Below are 20,662 nucleotides of genomic sequence, written 5' to 3'. Positions count from 1 at the left end.
TATTAAGAAAAAAGAAGAAAAGTTAACAGGGAAGATATATTCATCATAATTATATAGTATGTCCCCAACAATAATGCCTCAAAATATATGAATCTGATATAACTGGTATAACTGTATGGAGCAAAACACAAGCCAACAACTGAAGCTGGAAAGTTGGATACGCCCAATTTTGTGTGCTGCCAGGACCCCCCTTTGTGGCAGAGGCATCTATTCCTCCAGCTGCCAGAATATTTGCCTGCTAATGTCTCACACCTTCTTAGAAGTTGTTTTGGATGCAGGGAGCTGCCTCTCACAAGCTACATCTTCTCTCCAACAGCAGTCTACATCCAAAGCCTGCTCAGTGCAGTAGTTCAAAGACCTGGTCCTCTCACCTCAACTTGCACTCTCTCTAAAGGACCATCTTGAATTTAGAGTTCCCATGAGACCAAATGAGGCCTCTGCTGCACATCACTTCAACTTATTCCTCCACCTTGTCCTCCTTATATCATTCCTACATAGGTTTTTGTTTGTTTGTTGCTTTTTTCTTTTTTAGAGAATGCTACCCAATAATTATCCTATATGTAATTCTCCATCTCAGAATCTGTTTCCAGAGAATCTGCCCTCTTACAGTTGGTACAGAAGTGGTCCTAAGACAGCAAACTCTAAAATAAAGTTGTGGAGCTGAGTTACCTCCTTCCTTACTGGCAATGAGGGCCCTATCACTTGTAATTGGTAGAGAACAGATAACACACAGGGTATAACAGTGTAACTGTTAAAATTGTCACTGGTGTTGAACTGGGGTGGGATATGGATGAAAGGGTATGCACAGGGTGATATACCTCAGATATTTGTGACACTGAGGGAAGTAGCAATTTTAAGGACTATGAAATTTAGTGGCTATTACTAGGAGATATTGACAAGGAAAGGCTGGGGTGATTAATGAATGAGTTAAGGGAAAATGTGAGAATCAGAGAGGGCTTATGGAATTCTGGTGGTAAAATAGCTAAGAATCAGGCCCTAGAATTATGTTGTAAGCTAAGGTTGAATTCCCAACCCCCAGAAAGTTCCCTATGCCAAGGTCATAACCCTGCTTGGAAAGCAATACAACTCTGAGGTTTGAGAGGGGGATGTTTTGATTTATGCCTGCAAAGACCGTGAAATACCAATCCCTCTGAATTTTCTGGGCTTGTGAAAAGTGGCCCATTCCTCCAAGTCTAAACTTAGTTCTCGGCCTTTTCTCCTCTCCTAACCACTTGCTGAATAGCTAGTATTAAGTCACCCAAAAATAACATGGGAAATGCTAAGCCTGATAAGCAAAGAGAAGAACTATCTCCTGAAGTTGCTGCAGGCCCTGCTGGAACCTGGGCAGTATGTGAGGGATTGGACACAGAGGATGCTAGATCAAGGAAGGCAGAACACGCAGTTGAGTTCCAGAGTTTGTTGGAAAGGTGCACAGTGCTGTGATGCATGATTTCAACACTCTAGCAAGGATGTCAGGAGATGGGCTTTTGGAAGATCAGAGAAATAGACAAGCACAGTAAGCAGGAATGTCAGAATTGTTTGACAAAAGCTAAAGGAAGGGATTAGGAGACTTGGAGAACTGGACATACTAAGGTGGGCAGGGTATGTACAGGAAAACTTACCAAAGCACTGTATTTCATGGGACAGTTCCAAAGTTCATCTGTTGAGTTAAAGAATGTGTTGGTGAGAGGGCTGCCAGCATCACTGGGAACTTCTGTAGGGGCTGCCTGTCCTTGGTAGGCTGAGGCTGACAGAGGATTTGTTACAGAACAGGGCTGCCTGAGGATGGCAAGTAACCAGCACATATATGTGGTAATGGTAACGATTTTCCTAGCCTGCCCACAAAGGGACCTATAACCATTTACAGGTACACTGGGAAGAGAGGAGTTTGCAGTTTCAAGGCTATTGGATATCAGGTCTGAGTTATCATCAGTACTTAGGGACCTGAAGCAACATGATAACCTCTATACTAGAACGGAGGAATTTGGGAACCAGGTAATAAATGCAAGTCTGTTTTATGAGAGGTCCATAGGATTCACTGTCCCATGCAGTGGTAACTGCTTGAGACCTTGAATGTATAATTGGAATGGATGAACTCATAGTTGGCAAACCAGATTGGTTCCATGGCCTATAGAATAAAAGCTACCAAGATGGGGAAGGCCAAGCGGAATACTCTGAAACTACCTCATTGCCCTTTATGTGGCCCAGATATAAACCAAAAAGAGCATCACGTTCCAGGTGGGATGGCAGAGATTCACAACCCGATTAACGACCTCAAGCATACAAGTGGATTTTCTCATTGGACCTCCATTTGTTCGGTTGGCTCTTTTCAAAACCCAAATGGATTCTGGAAAATGACAGTGAATTAACACCCAAATCAAGCAAAAATGTTGCTCCAATTACTTCACTAGAACAGATGAAGACATCATTAAGTACGTAGTGTTCAGCCTTTGCTCGGGGGAAATATGTTCATCTGCCAGACCTGCAAGAAGTGGCATGCATGTGGACACCTGGGTGGAGATAAATCCTGTAAAATTTTGTGGGCGTGGCACAGTAGTAAAGTTTTAGGAGCCCAGAGGAATGGGGGCATGTCAACACTTCCTTCCAATATAAATGATATTTCAGTGTGTCTCACACTCCCACTTCTTAAACAAGAAAGCACCATTCCTTTGGATTCTGAAGGCAGAACGTTCTAACTTGAGCAAGCTGTTCTAACCCAAATATTACACGAGGTGGACTGCTGCCAACTCTGAGTGGGGCACAGAGCCAGAAAAGGCTGGACAGCAGGTTTCAAGCAGCACTTCCCTGGGGCCATAAGACCTGTTAGTCCTTGTGGTATTAGAGATATCTGAGTGCAAAAGACACCATGTGGAATTACCATGCAAATCATGACACAGACCCCAGAGATGTGAAACAGGTCATGTCATTCTCATCCAAGAATTACACATCATTTGAAGATCAACTCCTGGTGGCAGGTTGTAGTGGCTCATACCTGCAATCCTAGCACTTTGGGAGGCTGAGGTGGGCAGATCACTTTAGGCTAGCAGATTGAGACCAGCCTGAGAAACTTTTTGGGATCCCGTGTCAACAAAAAATTGAAAAACCATCCAAGTTGTGGTGCTCACCTGTAGTCCCAGCTACTCAGGAGCCTGAGGCGGGAGGATTGCTTGAGCCCAGGAGTTTGAGGTTGCAGTGAGCTATGAAGATGCCGCTGTACTCTTCCCTGGGTGACAGAGTGAGACTCTATCTCAGAAAACAAAAATAAAAATTAGGTACTGGCATGACACTGAGTAAAGGTCAAGCACCTGATCATGGAACATCATGTGACTTTGGACCAACATCATAAGATTGGACAAGTCTAGCAGTAATCCACAAATAACACAGAAATGGTTATATCTGAATTGGGGTATGCTCTAATATTGGTTTTATTATTATTTAGGTTTGGTAAGTCCAGCAGATCACATTGAAAAGATAGTTTGAAAAGATAGTTTGTACTACTCACAGATCCCAAGAGAAGGAAGTACTCGATGCCATGGGGAGCATATGAAGAATCACTGGGGTAACTCAGGAGGCAGAGGGAGAGAGGCTCTGCGGGCAAGAGTTTTTTTTGTGGTTTACATGGGAAGGAACAGTGAGGCATGCTAAGTGGGTTTAGAATTGGCTAGTTTGGATCATTTTGGTAGGCTCTTGGACATAGGGCTATCCCTAGATGTCCAATACCTAGGGGTAGAGTGGGTGGATATAAGAAGCAACAAAAAAGGAGTAATTCTTTCTACTTTTTGGTACTGGAGTGACTAGAGCAGGTGGGTAGTGAACCAGATATAAAGAAGGTGGTTGGGGGTGTGGGTTTTTGACTGCATGGTATGCATCTCAAAAGTGCAATAACCAAAAGAGGTTATTGACTACCTCTAGTAATTGGCTAAGCCTGATATGGGCAATCCTTCCAGGGTCAGTAAGACCCCAGAAGGCAAACATCAGAGTAAAAGGCAGGGTTGATACAGCACACCAGCAAGACCAACAGATGTAAACAAGGTGTGCAGGTGGGCAGCCTAGGCCTTCTTGTCATTCACCAACAGTGGTGACCCAGCACCTTCTGTCATGCACATCTGTGACACATGGTGGCAGGAGGACTAACCACCAGCTAATGGAGGAAGAAAAGTCCCAACCTTGCTTCATGGAAGAGATGGTTCAATATGTGGGTACCAGCTGAAAATGGGCTGGTCCTACATTATAGCTCCATCTATGGGTGGACCTGGAGAACATTGATGAGAGGACACTCTTCCAATGGACAGAGCTTCTTGTGGTACATCTCTTTTATACAGAGAGAGAAGTAGGTAGAAGTCACGGTGTACATGGACAAAGATGACTGGCTTGGATGGTTAGGCAAGGGCTTAGAAGAGTGAAAGGTTGGGGCCAGGTGGTGTGGGGGAAGAGGCAACTGGATGGGGCCCCACCAGGGGGCGCTGTGTGTGTCAGTCCACTTTGTGCTGCTGCTTAGAAAGTGCACAGAATGGGTAATTTATAATTAACAAATGTATTAGCTCAGAGTCCAGGAGGCTGGAAAGTCAGAGATTAAAGGGCCAGCATCTTTCAAGGGGCTTCTTGTTGTGTCATCCCATGTCAGAAGGGCAAAAGGGGCGGGGGGAGAGAAAAGGTGGCTGAACCACTGCTTTGATAACAAACCTCCCACGACAACCATTCATCCATTCATTACGCCCTCATGCCTAATCACCTCTCATTAGGAGCACTTCTCAACACTGTTGTAATGGGGATTCAATTCGCAATACATGCTTTTTAGGGGAACCCATTAAACCACAGCAGAGTGTGGCAATCTTTGTAACTTAGGTTAAAATTTACCAGGGAGGATCCACTACAGAAGGGGTATGAGACCACCAGGCAGACTGGTCCAGTTGTCATCAGTAGATCCCTGCCATTAGCCACCAGGGCTGGTGCAATGCACTATAAACAGAGGACCCCTGGAAGCTGGAGTGGGGGCTGTGCATGGGTGTGTCTCCGTAAGCTCTCCTCCACCACGGCTGATCTAACTATTGCTGCGTTGAACATCCAACCTACTGGCAAGAGAGAACAATGGTGAATGCCTGGTGCAGTACCATTCCTGGAGAGGCCCTTCAAGCCCTGGAGTGACAGGTTAATTACACAGGACACTCTCCATTCCAGAAGGATCAGAGTGGGATCTTAACCAGAAGGGACACAGGTTTGGGTTCCGGGTTTATCTTTCCTGTCTGTGGGGTCTTAGATATCAGCATTCTCCAAGAGTTCTGACATAGGGTCCCGTGTCAGGTAACAGCAACATTCCTGTTATCCGAAGGGTTTGACAAGGCCAGGAATAGACTGCCCTGAACAAGAGAAAGACCACAATTCGAATCCCAATTCTGCTACAGGTTCTCTATGTGATCTCAGATTAGACATTTAACCCCAACCATTCATTTTCTTTCCTTTTTTTAATTTAAATTTTTTAATTTTTAATTGATAAATCATAATTGTACATATTTTATGGGGTACAAAACAGTGTTTTGATATATGTATACATTGTGAGATGCTTATATCAAACTAAGTAACATATCCATTACGTCATATCATTTTTTTTGGTAGTGAGAACATTTAAAATCTATTCTTTTAGAAATTTTGAAATATCCAATACATTAACATAGACTGATGGTCAGCATGTTATGCAATAGATTTTGAAAACTCACTTCTACTGTGTAACTGAAACTTTCCAGTCTTTGCAAGATCTCATTATTCCATCACCTCCTCCCCCATCCCCAGCAACTGGTAACCACCATTCTGTTCTTTACTTCTATAAGTTTGACATTTATTTATTTATTTAAGACAGTCTCAAGCTGTTGCCCTGGGTAGAGTGTCGTGGCGTCACAGCTCACAGCAACCTCAAACTCTTGGGCTTAAGCGATTCTCTTGCCTCAGCCTCCCATGTAGCTGGGACTACAGGCACCCGCCACAGTGCCTGGCTATTTTTGGTTACAGTTGTCATTGTTATTTGGCAGGTCCAGGCTGGTTTTGAACCCACCACCTCTGGTGTACGTGTCTGGTGCCCTCGCTGCTGAGCTACAGGCACTGAGCCAAGTTTGGCATTTTTAGATTCTACAAATAAGTGAGATCGTGAAGTATCTGTCTTTCTCTGTCTGGCTTATTTCACTACCATAAATTTCTCTAAGTTCATTCATGTTGTTACAAATGTCACAGAAATGACACTCCTTTTAAAAGTGAAATAGTATTCCTCATAGTATTCACACATTTTCTTTATCCATTCATCCTGTGATGGACACTTACCCTGGTTCCTTACCTTAGCAATTGTAAATAATGCTGCAATGGACCCAAGAATGCAGATACCCATTCAACATAATGATTCTTTTGGATGTGTACCCAGAAATGGAATTGCTGAATCATTTCATAATTTTATTTTCAGTTTTTTGAGTAACCTCCATACTATTTTCTATAATGGCTGTAATAATTCACATTCCCACTAACAGTAAGGGTTCTTTTTTCCTCACATCCTTGCCAACATGTTATGTTATTCTAGCAGGTGAAAGCTGATATCTCATTGTGATTTTAAGTTGCATTTCTCTGATGGTTAATGATACTGATTTTTCATAAATTTGTCCATTTTTATGTCCTTTTAAAACAAATGTTTATCAAGCCCTTTGCCCATTTTTTATATTGGACTGTTTTCTTGCTATTGAGTTTTTTGAGCTTCTTATTCATTTTGGATATTAACCCCTTATAAGATGTATAGTTCATAAATATTTTCTATCACTCTGTGTCTTGTCTCTTCCCTCTTTTAAGTTTTTCCTTTGCTGTACAGAAACTTTTTAGCTTGATACAATGTCATTTGTCTGTTTTTGCATTTGTTACCTGTACTTTTGGGGTCATATCCTAAAATGTCATTGCCCAGATGCTGAGGAGCTTTCCCTCCAAGCTTTCTTCTAGTAGTTTTATAGTTTTAAGTCTTAACACTTATGTGTGTAATACACTTTGAGTTGATTTTGGTATATTATGTAAGGTAAGTAGATCCCTCCTCTCTAAATTGTAAAGTGAAAAGAGGACCATTATTGCCTATTTTCAAAGGGGTTTTAGGAAAATCAAATGGGATTCTGGAGTAAAGCAATTCTGTCACAGAGAGTGCTAGAGTTATAAAACCACCATATTGCCACCATTATAGTAAAGATAGGCCAGGCAATAATCATCCATTGGTGAGGTAGAAGGGAATTTTGTTGAGAAGTAAAATGTTTTCATGGTCTTTAAGTGCATCTCCATAGGCAACTTATTAGTAACAGGGAGGGAAACTAATCATATATTCTAGAAATGGAATAAAACCTTGATTAGTTGATCAAAATCGACATTATCAGTAGGGGACTGACTTAGTCCACTTATGTTGCTATAAAGAAATACCTGAGGCTCTGCGCTCAGTGGGTTAGGGTGCCAGCCACATACACCAGGGCTGGCAGGTTCGAACTCGGCCTGGGTATGCTAAAGAACAATGACAATTGCAACTACAACAAAAAAAATAGCTGGGTGTTGTGGTGGTGCCTGTAGGCCCAGCTACTTGGCAGGCTGAGGCGAGAGAATTACGTAAGTGCAAGAGTTAGAGGTTGCTGTGAGCTGTGACACCATGGCACTCTACTGAGGGTGACAGTGAGACTCTCACTATGGAATCTCAGAGTGAGACTCTGTCTCAAAAAAAAAAAAAAAAAAGAAAGAAAAGAAGAAAAGAAAAGAAATACTTGAGGCTCCTCGGTAACTTATAAATAAAAAAGGTTTATTTGGTTCATAGTTCTGCAGACTGTACAAGAAGCATGGTACCAGCATCTACTTCTGGTGAGGGCTTCAGGCTGCTTCTTTAATGGCAGAGGGGAAGGGGAGCTGCCATGTGCAGAGATCACATGGCCAGATAGGAAGCAAGATAGAGAGGGAGGAGGTGCTGGGATGAGAACTCACTCAGCCCCCCACAAAGGAAGAGAATTAATCTACTCATGAGGGACCCTCACCCATGACCCAAACACCCAAACACCTCCCAGTAGGCCCCATCTCTAACATCAGAGTTCAAAGTTTTTTTATTTTTTTCCTTCCTTCTTTCCTTCCTTCCTTCCTTCCTTCCTTCCTTCCTTCCTTCCTTCCTTCCTTCCTTCCTTCCTTCCTTCCTTCCTTCCTTCCTTCATTTCTTTCCTTCTTTTTCCACAAGAAATGGAAATTCTTGCTCCATCACACAGGCTAGAGTACAGTTACATCATCGCTGCCCACTGCAACCTCAAACTCTTGGGTTCAAGCAATTTTCTTGCCTCAGCCTCCTGAATAGCTGGGATTACAGACATGTGTGACCATTCCTGCTACTTTTTAAAAATATTTTTGTAGTGATGGGGTCTTTCTATGTTGTCCAGGCTGATATTGAACTCAGCCTCAAGTAATCCTCTTGCCTTGGCCTCCTAAAGTGCTAGGATTACAGGTATGAGACACTATGCCCAGCCAGGGATTAAATTTCAACATGAGGTTTGGGGGAACAAAGATCCAAATCATCACAGGGAGGGATGGACATTCTATGCCTCCAAATGTGAAACCTTGAAAAGGATACAGGATTATTGAGTATTTCAACTGAGAAAGAATAATCTGAATCTAATCATGAAAAATATTACATAACTGGAATTAAAAAAAAATTAAATATGGGGAGTGGGAGAAACTGTATACTAGCAAAATGTCAGTATTATAAATAGAAAGATCATGAAAATAATTCAGATTAAAGGAAGGTGAAGATACTTTGTTACTAAATGGCATCATTGCCTCTAGTCTAGATCTTATAACTGAGAGGTAAAAAGGACATTTGAGTCATTTGGAAAATTACAAAAGGGACAATAGAATAGATGCAAGTACTGTATCAAGATTTACAGATATTGATAACAGTACTGTGATTATGTAAGAGAATATCTTAATTCTTAGGAAAACTGTGGGAGGGAGAGAGGATGCTGTTAAGTGGATACAAATAATAAAGGAAACAAATAATGAAGAAAATATTAAAAATATGGTATGTGGGTGAAGATTTTATTAATGCTGTTTGTACTATCTCTTCCTTGCAAACTTTACACTGTATAATATTTTGGTAGTGCATTCTTAGATACCTCAATTTTTTTTCATTCTTTAACGTTTCCTGGGAAATAACTTCAAGCTTATATCCCAAAGGAAAAGTTAAAGGATGAAAACAAAAATAGGCACTCAGGAATACATCAACAAGATGGTGTATTTGCAAATACTTTATGGGGAAAATAAAACAATTTCAAAAAACATTAAAGATTGTCTAAGTAATGGAGAGCAAAGCCTGTATGATAAAAATTTTAATGCAACCCTTAGTTCATAAAAACAATACACAGAAATTATTATCAAAATTACCGCAGCTTCACACAAGGGCTGTGAATAGAAGGCTTTAGGACTGGATGAGACAGCACAATCCAGTGAGAAGGGCGTCATTCAGTCCCTTCACTCTGTACCTCTTGTTTTATGTCTTTTATGACCTGAGTGTTTGTGTCCCCCCAGAATTCATATGCTGAAATCCTAACCCCCAATGTGGTGGTATAGGAGGTGGTGACTGCAGGAAGTAATTAGGGCTTGAAGGTGAATCCTCACGAATGGGATGGTCCTTGTAGGCAAAAACAGGAATGTGCATTCTCTCTGGCTCTCTCCCTCCCTTTCTCTTTCCTTCTCTCCCCCCCTTTTCTTTCTCCCTGCCCTTCTCCCTCCCTCTGTTCCTCCCTGCACGTGAGAATACAATGAGAAGATGGCTCTTTGCAAACCAGGAGGAACGCACCCACCAGCGACCAGATCTGCTGCCACTTAGATCTTGGACTTCCCAGACTCCAGATTGTGAGAAATAAAGGTTTGTTGTTTAAGATACCCAGATATCTATGGTAACTTTTTTTTTTTGTAGTTTTTGGCCAGGGCTATCTTATGCTGTTCTCTGCTACTGTAATGGAATAGTGGAGACTGGGTAATTTATAATGAACAGAAACTTACTGACTCATGGCTCTGGAGGCTGAAAGTACAAGATCAATGAGCTCACATCTGTTGAGGTTCTGCTTGCTCCGTCATCCTGTGGGGGGAGGGCAAAGAGAGGGAGATGGTGGGGGAGAGAGAAAGAGAGAAGGGGCTGAACTCGTCCTGTTGTAACAACCCTACTGCTGGAACAACAGAGTTATTTCATTATAATGGTGGTGCCCCATGACCCAAACACCTCCTGTGAGGCCCCACCTCCCAATACCAGGAGCAAGTTGAGGTGCAAGTTTCTGACACACGAACTTTGGGGGATACATTCAAGCCATATTGCAACACACAAAGAACTGCACATATTTAAAGCCTACAATTTCATGTCTTGACATATGTGTACATCTGCAAAAGCAGCCCCACGGTCATGACTGTACACATAAACATTGATCACTCCCCCCACGTTCTCACTAACCCCTCACTAACCCAGTCACTCTTTACTGTCCCCTCGTCCTACCTCCCATACCCAAGCAACCACTCATCTGCTTTCTGTCACTCTTGATTATTTTGCATGTTCTAGAATTTTAAAATTATAAATATAACTATATAGTATGAACTTTTGTCTGGCCTCTTTTACTCAGCATAATTATTTTGAGGTTTATCTATGTTATTCCCGTGTCTATAGTTCAGCCTTGCATGGAATTGCATAGATATGTTACAATTTATGCATACATTCACCTGCTAATGGACATCTGCAATTCTTGTATATTTGAAATAAGTTGCCATGGGCATTTCTCAAGAATTCATTGCATGGACATATACTTTTGTTTCTCTTGGTTATACTTATGTGTGGAAAGACTGGATCATCTGATAGACAACTTTTAAAGACACTTTCAAACTGTTTCCCAAAGTGATTGTATCATGTACATCCCCACCAGCAGTGTGCAAGGTAGCTAGCATGTCTTGTGAAGATTTTTTTTTTTTTACAGAGAATGCAAATAAGTTTATAGTACAAAATTAAGGTCTTTGTATTTCACAGTTCTCTAAGGCTAAAAACAGACTAATTTAAGTCCTTCACAAAAATGTCACTTTCACTCCCCTCCCCACCTCCCACTATTAAAATGGCATTACCAAATGTTATCAAAACAAATACTATAAATAACATCAAGTCCTTTAAAGATAACCATCCCAAATGTTTCTTCTTGGCATAGGTGATCTTCATGGCATGGGAAGGTGTGATCTTGAATCCTTGTAAAGCATCCCTGGCAGCTCCAGCCTGCCCGTCATTTTCAAATTCAACAAAAGCAATGTCATGCCTCCCGGGTACCAAACGCACTTCCACGAAACCAGGAAACTGATTAAATGGCATGGATAACATCATCTCATTAGTCTCTTCTGATAAATTATTAAGGAATAAAATATAGTTTGGAGGATAATCAGGGACCTGAGGATTTGGTGTTGAATTTCCTTGAGTATTAGCTGAATTTGGTGTTCCCTGACCAGGCTTTTTGTTTGCAGTTGTTGCAGCCTGTTCCATAGTTTTGGCTTTTTTCTTTTCCTTGTCAGCAAAAGTGCCACGCATTTTAGATATTATATCTGAATCTGTTTTCGCATACTGGATTCGCATTGGTTTGCCATAAAATGGAAATCCTTGTAACTGCCTCAAAGCATTCGTGGATGAACCCAGCTCCTTAAATATAACAAAGGCCTGCCCCCTCATCTTCATGGTCTTTAAAGCCACAATGTCTACCATGTGACCAAAATGGAGTATAGGGATCTCCTCAGTTCTTCTTTTTTAATTTTGTCATTCATATTGTTGATATAAATTGTATGATTTGGTCTGATATCCATGTTTGAGCTAAATTCTTCAAATAGCCTATTAATCTGTACACACCATCACCAGCTTGGAGCTCACAGAGAGCAGTGAGGCAGGGTGGTTAAGAGTTCAGATTCTATACCAGCCAAATCCTTTTGGATCTGTACTCAAATCCTTTTTACTAGCTGCTTGACTGACAGCAAATTTCTTAATCTTTTGGGTTCTCATCTTCGTGCCTCTTGCTCTCTGGGCTCCTACAGTGGATAGTGAGGCGAAGAAACGAGAGAATCGAAGCAGCGAGGCCTAAGTCACCTGTCGTGAGAACAGCCGGAAACGGGTCCCGGCACCCTCTTGTGAAGATTCTTAATGCCTGCTATTATATTTTCAGCATTTTATTATTTGTTTTTGAAGAATCACAGTAAGTGAAGGCTATTTGCATTACAAAAAACTAGGTAAATTTGCATTGGTAATCATTTAAAAGTGAAATAAAAAATAGAAATCACCTATAATTATGTCACCCTTATTATCTTTATGTATTTTCCTTTAGAAAGCACACACCCTACTTGGGAGCCACACAAATAAGCAATTCCTCTACTGTTAGATATTTGGACTGTTTCTTTATAAAAGTAAACATTTAATTTTACATGCATTTGTAAAAAAATAATAGATTCTGTGTAACTTTTAATCAGTTTCCTTCAGTGGTAACATCTTGCAAGACCATAGTTCAGTATCACACCAGGAGAATGACATTGACTTGGTCAGGATACAGAACATGCCCATCGCTACACATTGTCCTTCTGCCATTGCTCTCCCCTTAGTCCCCAGCACCCACTAAACTGTTTTCCCATTTCTACATTTTTTTTTTTTTTTTTTGTAGAGACAGAGTCTCACTTTATGGCCCTCGGTAGAGTGCCATGGCCTCACACAGCTCACAGCAACCTCCAACTCCTGGGCTTAAGCGATTCTCTTGCCTCAGCCTCCCAAGTAGCTGGGACTACAGGCGCCCGCCAGTTCAACGCCCGGCTATTTTTTGGTTGCAGTTTGGCCGGGGCCGGGTTTGAACCTGCCACCCTCGGTATATGGGGCCGGTGCCCTACTGACTGAGCCACAGGCGCCGCCCCATTTCTACATTTTTATGATTTTACAAATTTTACATAAATCAGTCATACCAGGATGTTCTTTTGTAACTGGCTTTTTTTCACTCAGGATACTTCTCTGGAGATTCTGCAGGTTGATGTATGTATCCATTTTCATCTGCTTTTATTGCCAAGTAGTTTTCCATGGTATGAATATAGCAGTTTGTCCAATCAGTTACAAATGGCCATTTAGGTTGTCTCTGGATTTTTGTTGTTACAAATAAAGCATCTATAACAAATTGAAAACAAAGGGTTTTTTTTTTTTGTGTGTGTGTGAACATCAATGTCTTTATTTCTTTGTGACCCGGCCCGCGGGTCAGTCGACAGGGATACCTAGAGGAGGGGGTGAGAATGGGAAGGGGCAAGGGGCACGAAGATATTGCAAAGTTCTTCCAGGATATATAGGGGTAGGTGAAGTTCGCGTCACCAGGTATCCAAGCAACCTGGCCTTGGCGGAGATAAGTTCCAAAGGCAAGCTTCTAAGTTTCGCTCACGTGATTTACGAGAAGAGGCCTGGCGTTTGCAGGAAATAGAAACTTAAGTCTGTTAGTACCAGAAATAGCACTTGGCCTACAAAATAGATGCTGTGGTGTCAGCCTTCCACATCTTTGCATAATATTTTGAGAAGTACAATTGATGCATTAAATGGTAGTTGCACGTCTAGTTTTTGAGACACTGCCAAACTCTTTTCCATAGTGGCTGTACCATTTTACATTCCCACCAACAATGATCCAGTTTCTCTGCCTCTTCACCAGCTTTTGATGTGGTGATTACTTTGTAGTTTGGCCCTTCCCACAGGTGTGTAGTGATAATCTCATTGTGGTTTTTTGATCTGCATTTCCCTAGTGGCTAATGCTGCTGAACATCCTTACCCTTGCTTTGTTGGATTCTGTACATGGCCCTTAAGATGGCTCTCAAATCCATACCTCACTTTACATGTTAAGGATCTAGAAAAAGAAGAACAAACTAAACCCAAAGTTAGAAGAAGGAAGAAACAGTAAAGATTAAAGTGGAGATAAAGGAAATAAGGAATAGAGAGATAGACTATAAAATCAAAAGTTGTTTCTTTGAAAGGATCAACCAAATCGACAAGTCTTTATCTTGACTGATCAAGAAAAAATAGGAAAACTTAGATTTTAAAAAATATAATGAAATTAGAATAGAAAGTGGGAACATTACCACAGGAAGAAAAGGAATCACAAGGCAATACCATGAGCAATGTATGCCAGCAAATTAGATCACCTGGAGACAGGGGCAAATTCACTTCCAACGAGTCAGAAAGTCCGAGGGGTCCGGGGACCCGAGTGCTAAGAGCTCCCTGCACCGCGCCCGGATGGCCGCAAGGGGCGCCCGACCCCCACCCCGCGCAGCGTCCCGCGCCTGCGCGTTCCCTCTGTGGGGGGTGGGACCCGCGTCCCACGTGGGCGCCGAGCTCTGCTCCGGGCTGGACCACCTGGGGCCGCGTCCTCACAGAGGGAGAAGCATGTTCTGGGCTTGGCGGTGGCGGAGGGAGCAGGGAAAGCTTTGGTGATCCGGCCAGAACTCCGGCTGGGTCTCCGGCTTCTCCAGCGGTGCCTGAGGGAGGCTCTGGCGGCTGCCGCGGAGCCGGCGGTTCGGTCTTAGTGCTTCGGAAAGCGGGAAAGCAAAGAGCATGGATAATGGTGCTGTTTGATAGATCCAGTTGTCAGAGCTCTGAGAACTATGCCGAAGGTATCATGAAAGCTTTATGGGGGAAGACAGGCATAGCAAGATTAGTCAGGACACTCAGAATAGTAAGGAAATTATGTCAGCCCGGAAGCTGCTGGCATTAAGTGAAAAAGAGGCAATGTAGCACTTATCTTTGAATCAACTGTGCCCTTATAATTGAATACAGTGTCTTTTTTAATTTTTATTTTTTGGGTTGTTTTACAGAGACTTCCTTTGTTGCCCAGGCTGGCTACAGCTCTCTGCAGCCTCAAACTCCTAAACTCAAGCAGATCCTCCTGACTATAGGCAGGCACCACCATGCCCAGTTAATTTTTTTTGGTAGGGACAGGTCTCACTATGTTGCCCAGGCTGGTCTCGAACTCATGGCTTTAAGCAGTTTTCCCGCCTTGGCCTCCCAAACAATGTGTTTTTTTTTTTTTTTTTATTGTTGGGGATTCATCGAGGGTACAATAAGCCAGTTACACTGATTGCAATTGTTAGGTAAAGTCCCTCTTGCAATCATGTCTTGCCCCCATCAAACAATGTGTTTTTTTACGTGTAAACAAAGCCAAAAAAGGCATGGCGTTAGGGCGATGTGAACATGGGTGGTATTTAAAATCACGTTTATAATTGTGCTTTACCTGATGAAAGAACTTGTGACTCATAGGAGAAGAATGGAGAACGTAGCGAAAATAAAAACACAAAAACAACAGCGAGCTGAGCAGGTGCACAAACACCAGTGCCATGATGATGTCTGAACCCAGGTCTTTTTTGATATGTTGTCTCTTTTGCATTGCTCTTCAGGAGAAGGACGCTTAGGACAAGTGAGTGAGAACTGCTCTCCGTTCCTTTTGTGTAGTTTGCCATCACCGCACTTAGCTGTGTTCTTTTTAGGGAGAGCAGTGCAGGAGCAAAGGGGGCAAGTTGCCCATGTGAAACACAAGTACAGCATTTCAAGGGTTAGTCCTTCAGGGTGTTTTCAAATTCTTTTGGATAAGTATCAAGTATCTTTGGTGTCTAATTCTTATTCAAGTCCATTCTTTAATTCCAAGATTTAGAAGTAACTCAGAAAGAGAGGATATGAGAGGGAGCCAGCGCTGAGAGACGAATGCTGGGAAGGCCTGATGCTGAGACGCCACCAATGTATGGTGAAAAGCAGCAGTTGAATCTCTTCTGCAAATTCACATAAAATGCTTCTGTTGTCTTTTTTCCTGTGGGTATTTGTATGTGGTCTGCAAATAATTTCAAGAACTTATTAAATAGGCAGGGTTTTCTCACAGGTGACAGGAAACTGTCCACTCATAAAGTGGCTCTTTGGGGCCCTCTATGAAAGCTGAAGCTTGCTCCCCTCCTCTGACTCTGGAACTTTCCACTCATCTCCCCTGCAGACTCTGGGTCATTCTTAACAGAGAAGAATCACCTACAAGGGAATTGGGTTAGGGTTCACTTTTACCTTGCAGTAAAAGCCTTGAGGTGTTTATTTTACCAGCTTTAAAGAAAAGTGATACAAACATATTAGAATGTAGGCTGGACATTCTAAATACGAAAGAAAGCTTCTCGATTGATCTTGTGGACAGTCTGCCGCAAGTGCTGCCTTCAGACTGCATGGTGTACTTTCTGTTGGAGTTACCTTTGTTCATTTTGTTGGTTGTAATTTATTATCGTGAAGTGTGGTAGTACTGTTACCAGGCAAAGAGGGTCCAGCCGCCTGTCACTGGTAGGCAAATGCAGAATCAGAAATTAGGTCCAACAAGCTTTATTGTCAGAAGGTCAACAGTTCTGGAGAGGAGTGAGAATAGTTTCTCAAAGACTATCCTGCCTCAGTTACAATTCTAATAATTTTTTATAATGGAATAAAGAAAACTTAAACTTTATCTGACAGAAAACATCAAAGTAGCCTTTACTCAACAATGTAACAACATTTAAATAACATAAAAGTAACCTTCACTTTAACAAGATAGCAATAAAAGTAACCTTTAACAAATTATCTAAAAGAATCATGAAAAGAAACAACATCAAAGTAACTTTTACTCTAACAATGTAGCAACACTTATTGTCTATGTGTGACTACCTCCCCCAAAGTCTTTTTTATTTTTATTTTTTGAGACAGAGTCTTACCATGTCGTCCTTAGAATGACGTCACAGCTCACAGCAACCTCAAACTCCTGGGCTTAAGCAATTCTCTGGCTTCAGCCTCCCAAGTAGCTGGGACTACAGGTGCCTGCCATAACACCAGGCTATTTTTTTGTTGCAGTTGTCTTTGTTGCTTTAGCAGGCCTGGGCTGGGTTTGAACCTGCCGGCCTCAGTGTACGTGGCTGGCACCCTACCCACTGAGCTATGGGCGCCCCTGTGCAGTTGCTTCTTAACTGACCTCTTTACATGGGGACAATGCTGTGTTACGGACATGTGGTCATTGTTACATATTTACTCTACTTAGGCATAGTTATAATATTTATTCTAATTCACAGGTAATAGTATAATTAAGTATACTATGAGACGCAGATTAATTTTGTCCTGTAGAAAATTAAGTTGGCAATATGAAATAACAAAATTAAAATAAACATATTTTGGTTTCTAGGCAGATAAGTCCCATGAGATATAATGAAAAACTCTTTCCTGTTTGGGGGTATGTGTGCTCTTTACAATTAAAAAAAATGTGAAAATCCATTCTTCAACTTTTATGGTGCAATTCAGGCAATTTAGAATTGGAAAATAAATTTATTGTAAATTGCAGAAATTATAATCCATCTTTGTTATCTCTCTGTTGGAACAATGTGCTCCCTCTGAATCCCTCCTGCTTTGCACTAGTTGCAAAGGCTAAATGATCACAGACTGCAGGTTGGGAACGGTGAACACACAGGGAAGTCAAATGCTGGCGCGTGAACATCAGCAGTCACCTGGTCGTGGCTGTTTCTAGTAGTTCACACAGTGTGTTCTCTTTGGGGCCAAGCAGCTTGTAGAGGTGAAAAGTCTTTTCATTATATTGCATGGGACTTATCTGCCTAGAAACCAAAATATGTTTATTTTAATTTTGTTATTTCATATTTCCAACTTATTTTTCCACAGGACAAAATTAATCTGCGTCTCATAGTATACTTAATTATACTATTACCTGTGAATTAGAATAAATATTATAACTATGCCTAAGTAGAGTAAATATTATAAGTATGCCTAAGTAACTTCTATGGCAACATCTTTTTTGGGTCAGAAAATACTTTCCAAGCTCCCCTGCAGAACTTCAGGAATACCCATCTCTGGTAGGGATCTCTGTGCCCCAGGAAGGAGAAGACCCAGCACCAGGGAGGGTGAGAGAGGGAAGGAGCAAGGGCCTGCTGGCCAACTGCCATGGAATCTGCCTCTGCCTCTTAGAAGCTGGGTGACCCCAGGCACATAATCCATTTCGTCCTTGAGCCTCTGTCCCCTTAAATTTACATCAACGTAGACAGACTTAACTTGCCGAGTTCAGAGAAACAGAGCTGAGACAGAAAGGCCAGAAGAAGATTCTCTGAGGAGTAGCTCCTGTCACATCTGAAGAGCATGGACTTGTCATTTCTGTTCATTCTCTGTTAATCCAGCAGCGCACACACCCTTGCTTTTCCTCACCTTTGCAGACAGGCAGTGACATGTGTGGTGACAGCAGTTCACCCCTGGCAAGTGGCAACCCACTATAAGCCATCAGTAGGATCATCTGTGAGTAGAGTTTCTTGTACTGATGCTTCTGTTTTGAAACCTGGTGGAGGGGACAGTAGCACGTGCTGAAACCTGCTTCCTTGGGTTTCAACTGCAGGTGCTGGTGTTGGGGTCTGTTATACTAAAGTATTTAAAACTTTTAACTTTCTTTGTTCTACAAGTTACCCAGGATCACCCTTCCTGCTGCACCCAGGGGAGCCTCCATCCTATGCTGTGGACAACCTCCTCCACCCTGGTGACCTCTGGGACCTGGGCCACTGCCTCCACCTTCGACATCTGCTGCAGTGATCACAAGAGCATGAACTGACTTATGAAGTGTATTCATCTCTCTCTCATTAACAACTTGAATAAAATGCCAGTTGCTACTGCAGTCCCAGGGTAGACCTGGCTGAGGACATGGTCAACTTCCTCTGGGGGACGTTCAGTGGGCTGCATCATCTCCCCTTTTTCCTGAGCATACAAGGAAAAAGGTTGTTTATGGAAAACCAGACATTTGAGTTCTGGGGGTGCACGTTGAGCATGGGCCATGTGCCAGCTCAGTGAGGGGTTGGACACGCCCCTTACCTCCAGAGCCTTGTGCATTCTACAGGGGCGAGATGCAGACACAAAGCTCACGCTCACCCATGACAGAGACTCCAGTGAAGGGCCTCTGAGTACAAAAGAGGGAGACTGACTGCCCGTGAATAAGGGGAGGGTGCTGATGAGGAGGGCAGGTTGACCAGGCACTGGACAGATGCTGGCTGGACTGGACTAATTGGGGCCCCCACAGCCCCGTTCCTACCTGGCTGACACAGTGATTGGGAAATGGAATTCATCTCCATTAAAACTGTGTTTATTGCCATAAAAACAATAGTTCATAATCTTAGACAAGACTCTTTCACCCCTTTTAGAATTCAGAAAGTTCCAGCTCCGTGTGAAAGAATGCCCTAGGTATTTGGGAAATTCCATTTGTTCTGACAGAATCCACCATCTGCTGCCTTTCTTATGTGTGGTAAGGAAGGCTCTAGTTCACTGAGACAGCACCCTGGCCTTCGCAATGCGTCTGTAGTCTCAGTGTCAAATTCAAGGCTGTCAGCAGCTGCCACAGCTGGGCCTCAGCATCCCTGAGTGACACAACTTTCGCTTCCTCCCAGTCACGCGTCCTCCAAACATGCTGCACAATAGTGGTGTTTTTTTTTTTTGTCTAGGTGACTTTTGTCTCAGCCTCTTCCTATCAACCATGGTGCCTCCAGGGAACCTCAGCTTGTTATCCGTGTAACTGACATTGGCCTGTGAGGTCAGTGTGAAGATGAAGAATTAAAGTACAGTAGGAAAGTCTCTGGGAAGACACCGGGGACGTGTTGGATCCTCACCCCTCTCACTGCTTAAACAAAAATGTTTGCACACACCAGATCATCAAAAGATGTTCATTAATGCACAAGAAATTAAACTAAGCTTATGTACAGTCTGGGCCAGACATTCATCATGCCTCTTTCCAAAGGTAAGTTAAAGCCCTTTTTACCAACATTAATTTCCTACCAGACAAAGAAGGAAAGGATGACCAGGAGAACATGTCCACATAGTTCAGAGGTCCCCAAGTAAGATCAGAGAAGGCAAGTGTGTTTCCATCACACACAGACACCCAGATGTAGGCACATGCTGAAATACTCCTCAGGGACCACAGAACTGTCACAAAAGGAAAAGCATATATAGGGAAAAATAAAATCTGTTTGAAATACATGAATAGCTTTTTGCCTTGCTAATCACCCTGACTTTTACAGTGGCCTGCGGCGGTGGTCAGTGTGCTGGGCTGTTGTAAACGCCCATGATGAGGAGTCTGACCACATTCATCGTCCTGACCGCTCACAGCTTGTAAGCCTCCCTGTCCCTCTTCCCTTTGTGATCCATATGTGGGCAAGACAAGAAGAAACCACATATGCCCCTGGCAAAAGGGAGCTCCCGCCTGGCCATCCCCCAGCTCCTTTCCCTGTGTGGAGGGCTGCCCTGTTCTCCCCAGAGACCTCAGGGGCTTAGGAAGCAGTCACACCCTCCCTGGTGTGGGGCTTCAGTGTCTGTCTAGCCACCCAAGCCAAATTTGGTAGTGGTGGGGGTGGCGGTCTTTCTGCCTTTTCAGTGTGGCCAGCAACGCTTAAGAAGTAAGGATGCTGTGACACTTTTGTTACAAATTTAAATCAATGGAAACCACCACAAAAGAAGATGGATGTAGGAACTATCATATAATTTTGTGAATGTTCCTGGGAAATTTTTTCTTCCATTTGTTTAAAATTTTCCCCATCAGATCATTCTTATTGCTTTTGATGCCAATCTCAGAACTCAATTTTGAAATTCTAA

The 20,662-nt window shown here is 42.6% G+C and overlaps 1 long non-coding RNA gene and 1 pseudogene across 3 annotated transcripts; one reads left to right on the top strand and one right to left on the bottom strand.

Annotated features, from left to right (window-relative positions):
• Nucleotides 1–10,997: 10,997 nt before the first annotated feature.
• On the bottom strand, nucleotides 10,998–11,853 carry LOC128569924 (U2 small nuclear ribonucleoprotein B''-like; annotated as a pseudogene). Its single transcript, XR_008375484.1, has one exon. The product of XR_008375484.1 is annotated as a U2 small nuclear ribonucleoprotein B''-like (transcript).
• A 2,516-nt stretch (nucleotides 11,854–14,369) lies between these two features.
• On the top strand, nucleotides 14,370–19,932 carry LOC128569941 (uncharacterized). Of its 2 annotated transcripts, XR_008375488.1 has the most exons (4): nucleotides 14,370–14,664; nucleotides 15,699–17,603; nucleotides 18,253–18,331; nucleotides 18,493–19,932. It is a non-coding gene; the product is annotated as an uncharacterized LOC128569941 (long non-coding RNA). The 2 variants fall into 2 exon arrangements; XR_008375487.1 differs by lacking the exon at nucleotides 15,699–17,603.
• The last annotated feature ends 730 nt before the right edge of the window (nucleotides 19,933–20,662 follow it).

This window comes from Nycticebus coucang, chromosome 18, assembly GCF_027406575.1.
Source record: "Nycticebus coucang isolate mNycCou1 chromosome 18, mNycCou1.pri, whole genome shotgun sequence".
NCBI lineage: Eukaryota > Metazoa > Chordata > Mammalia > Primates > Lorisidae > Nycticebus > Nycticebus coucang.
This window is presented reverse-complemented; position numbering and strand designations above follow the sequence as displayed.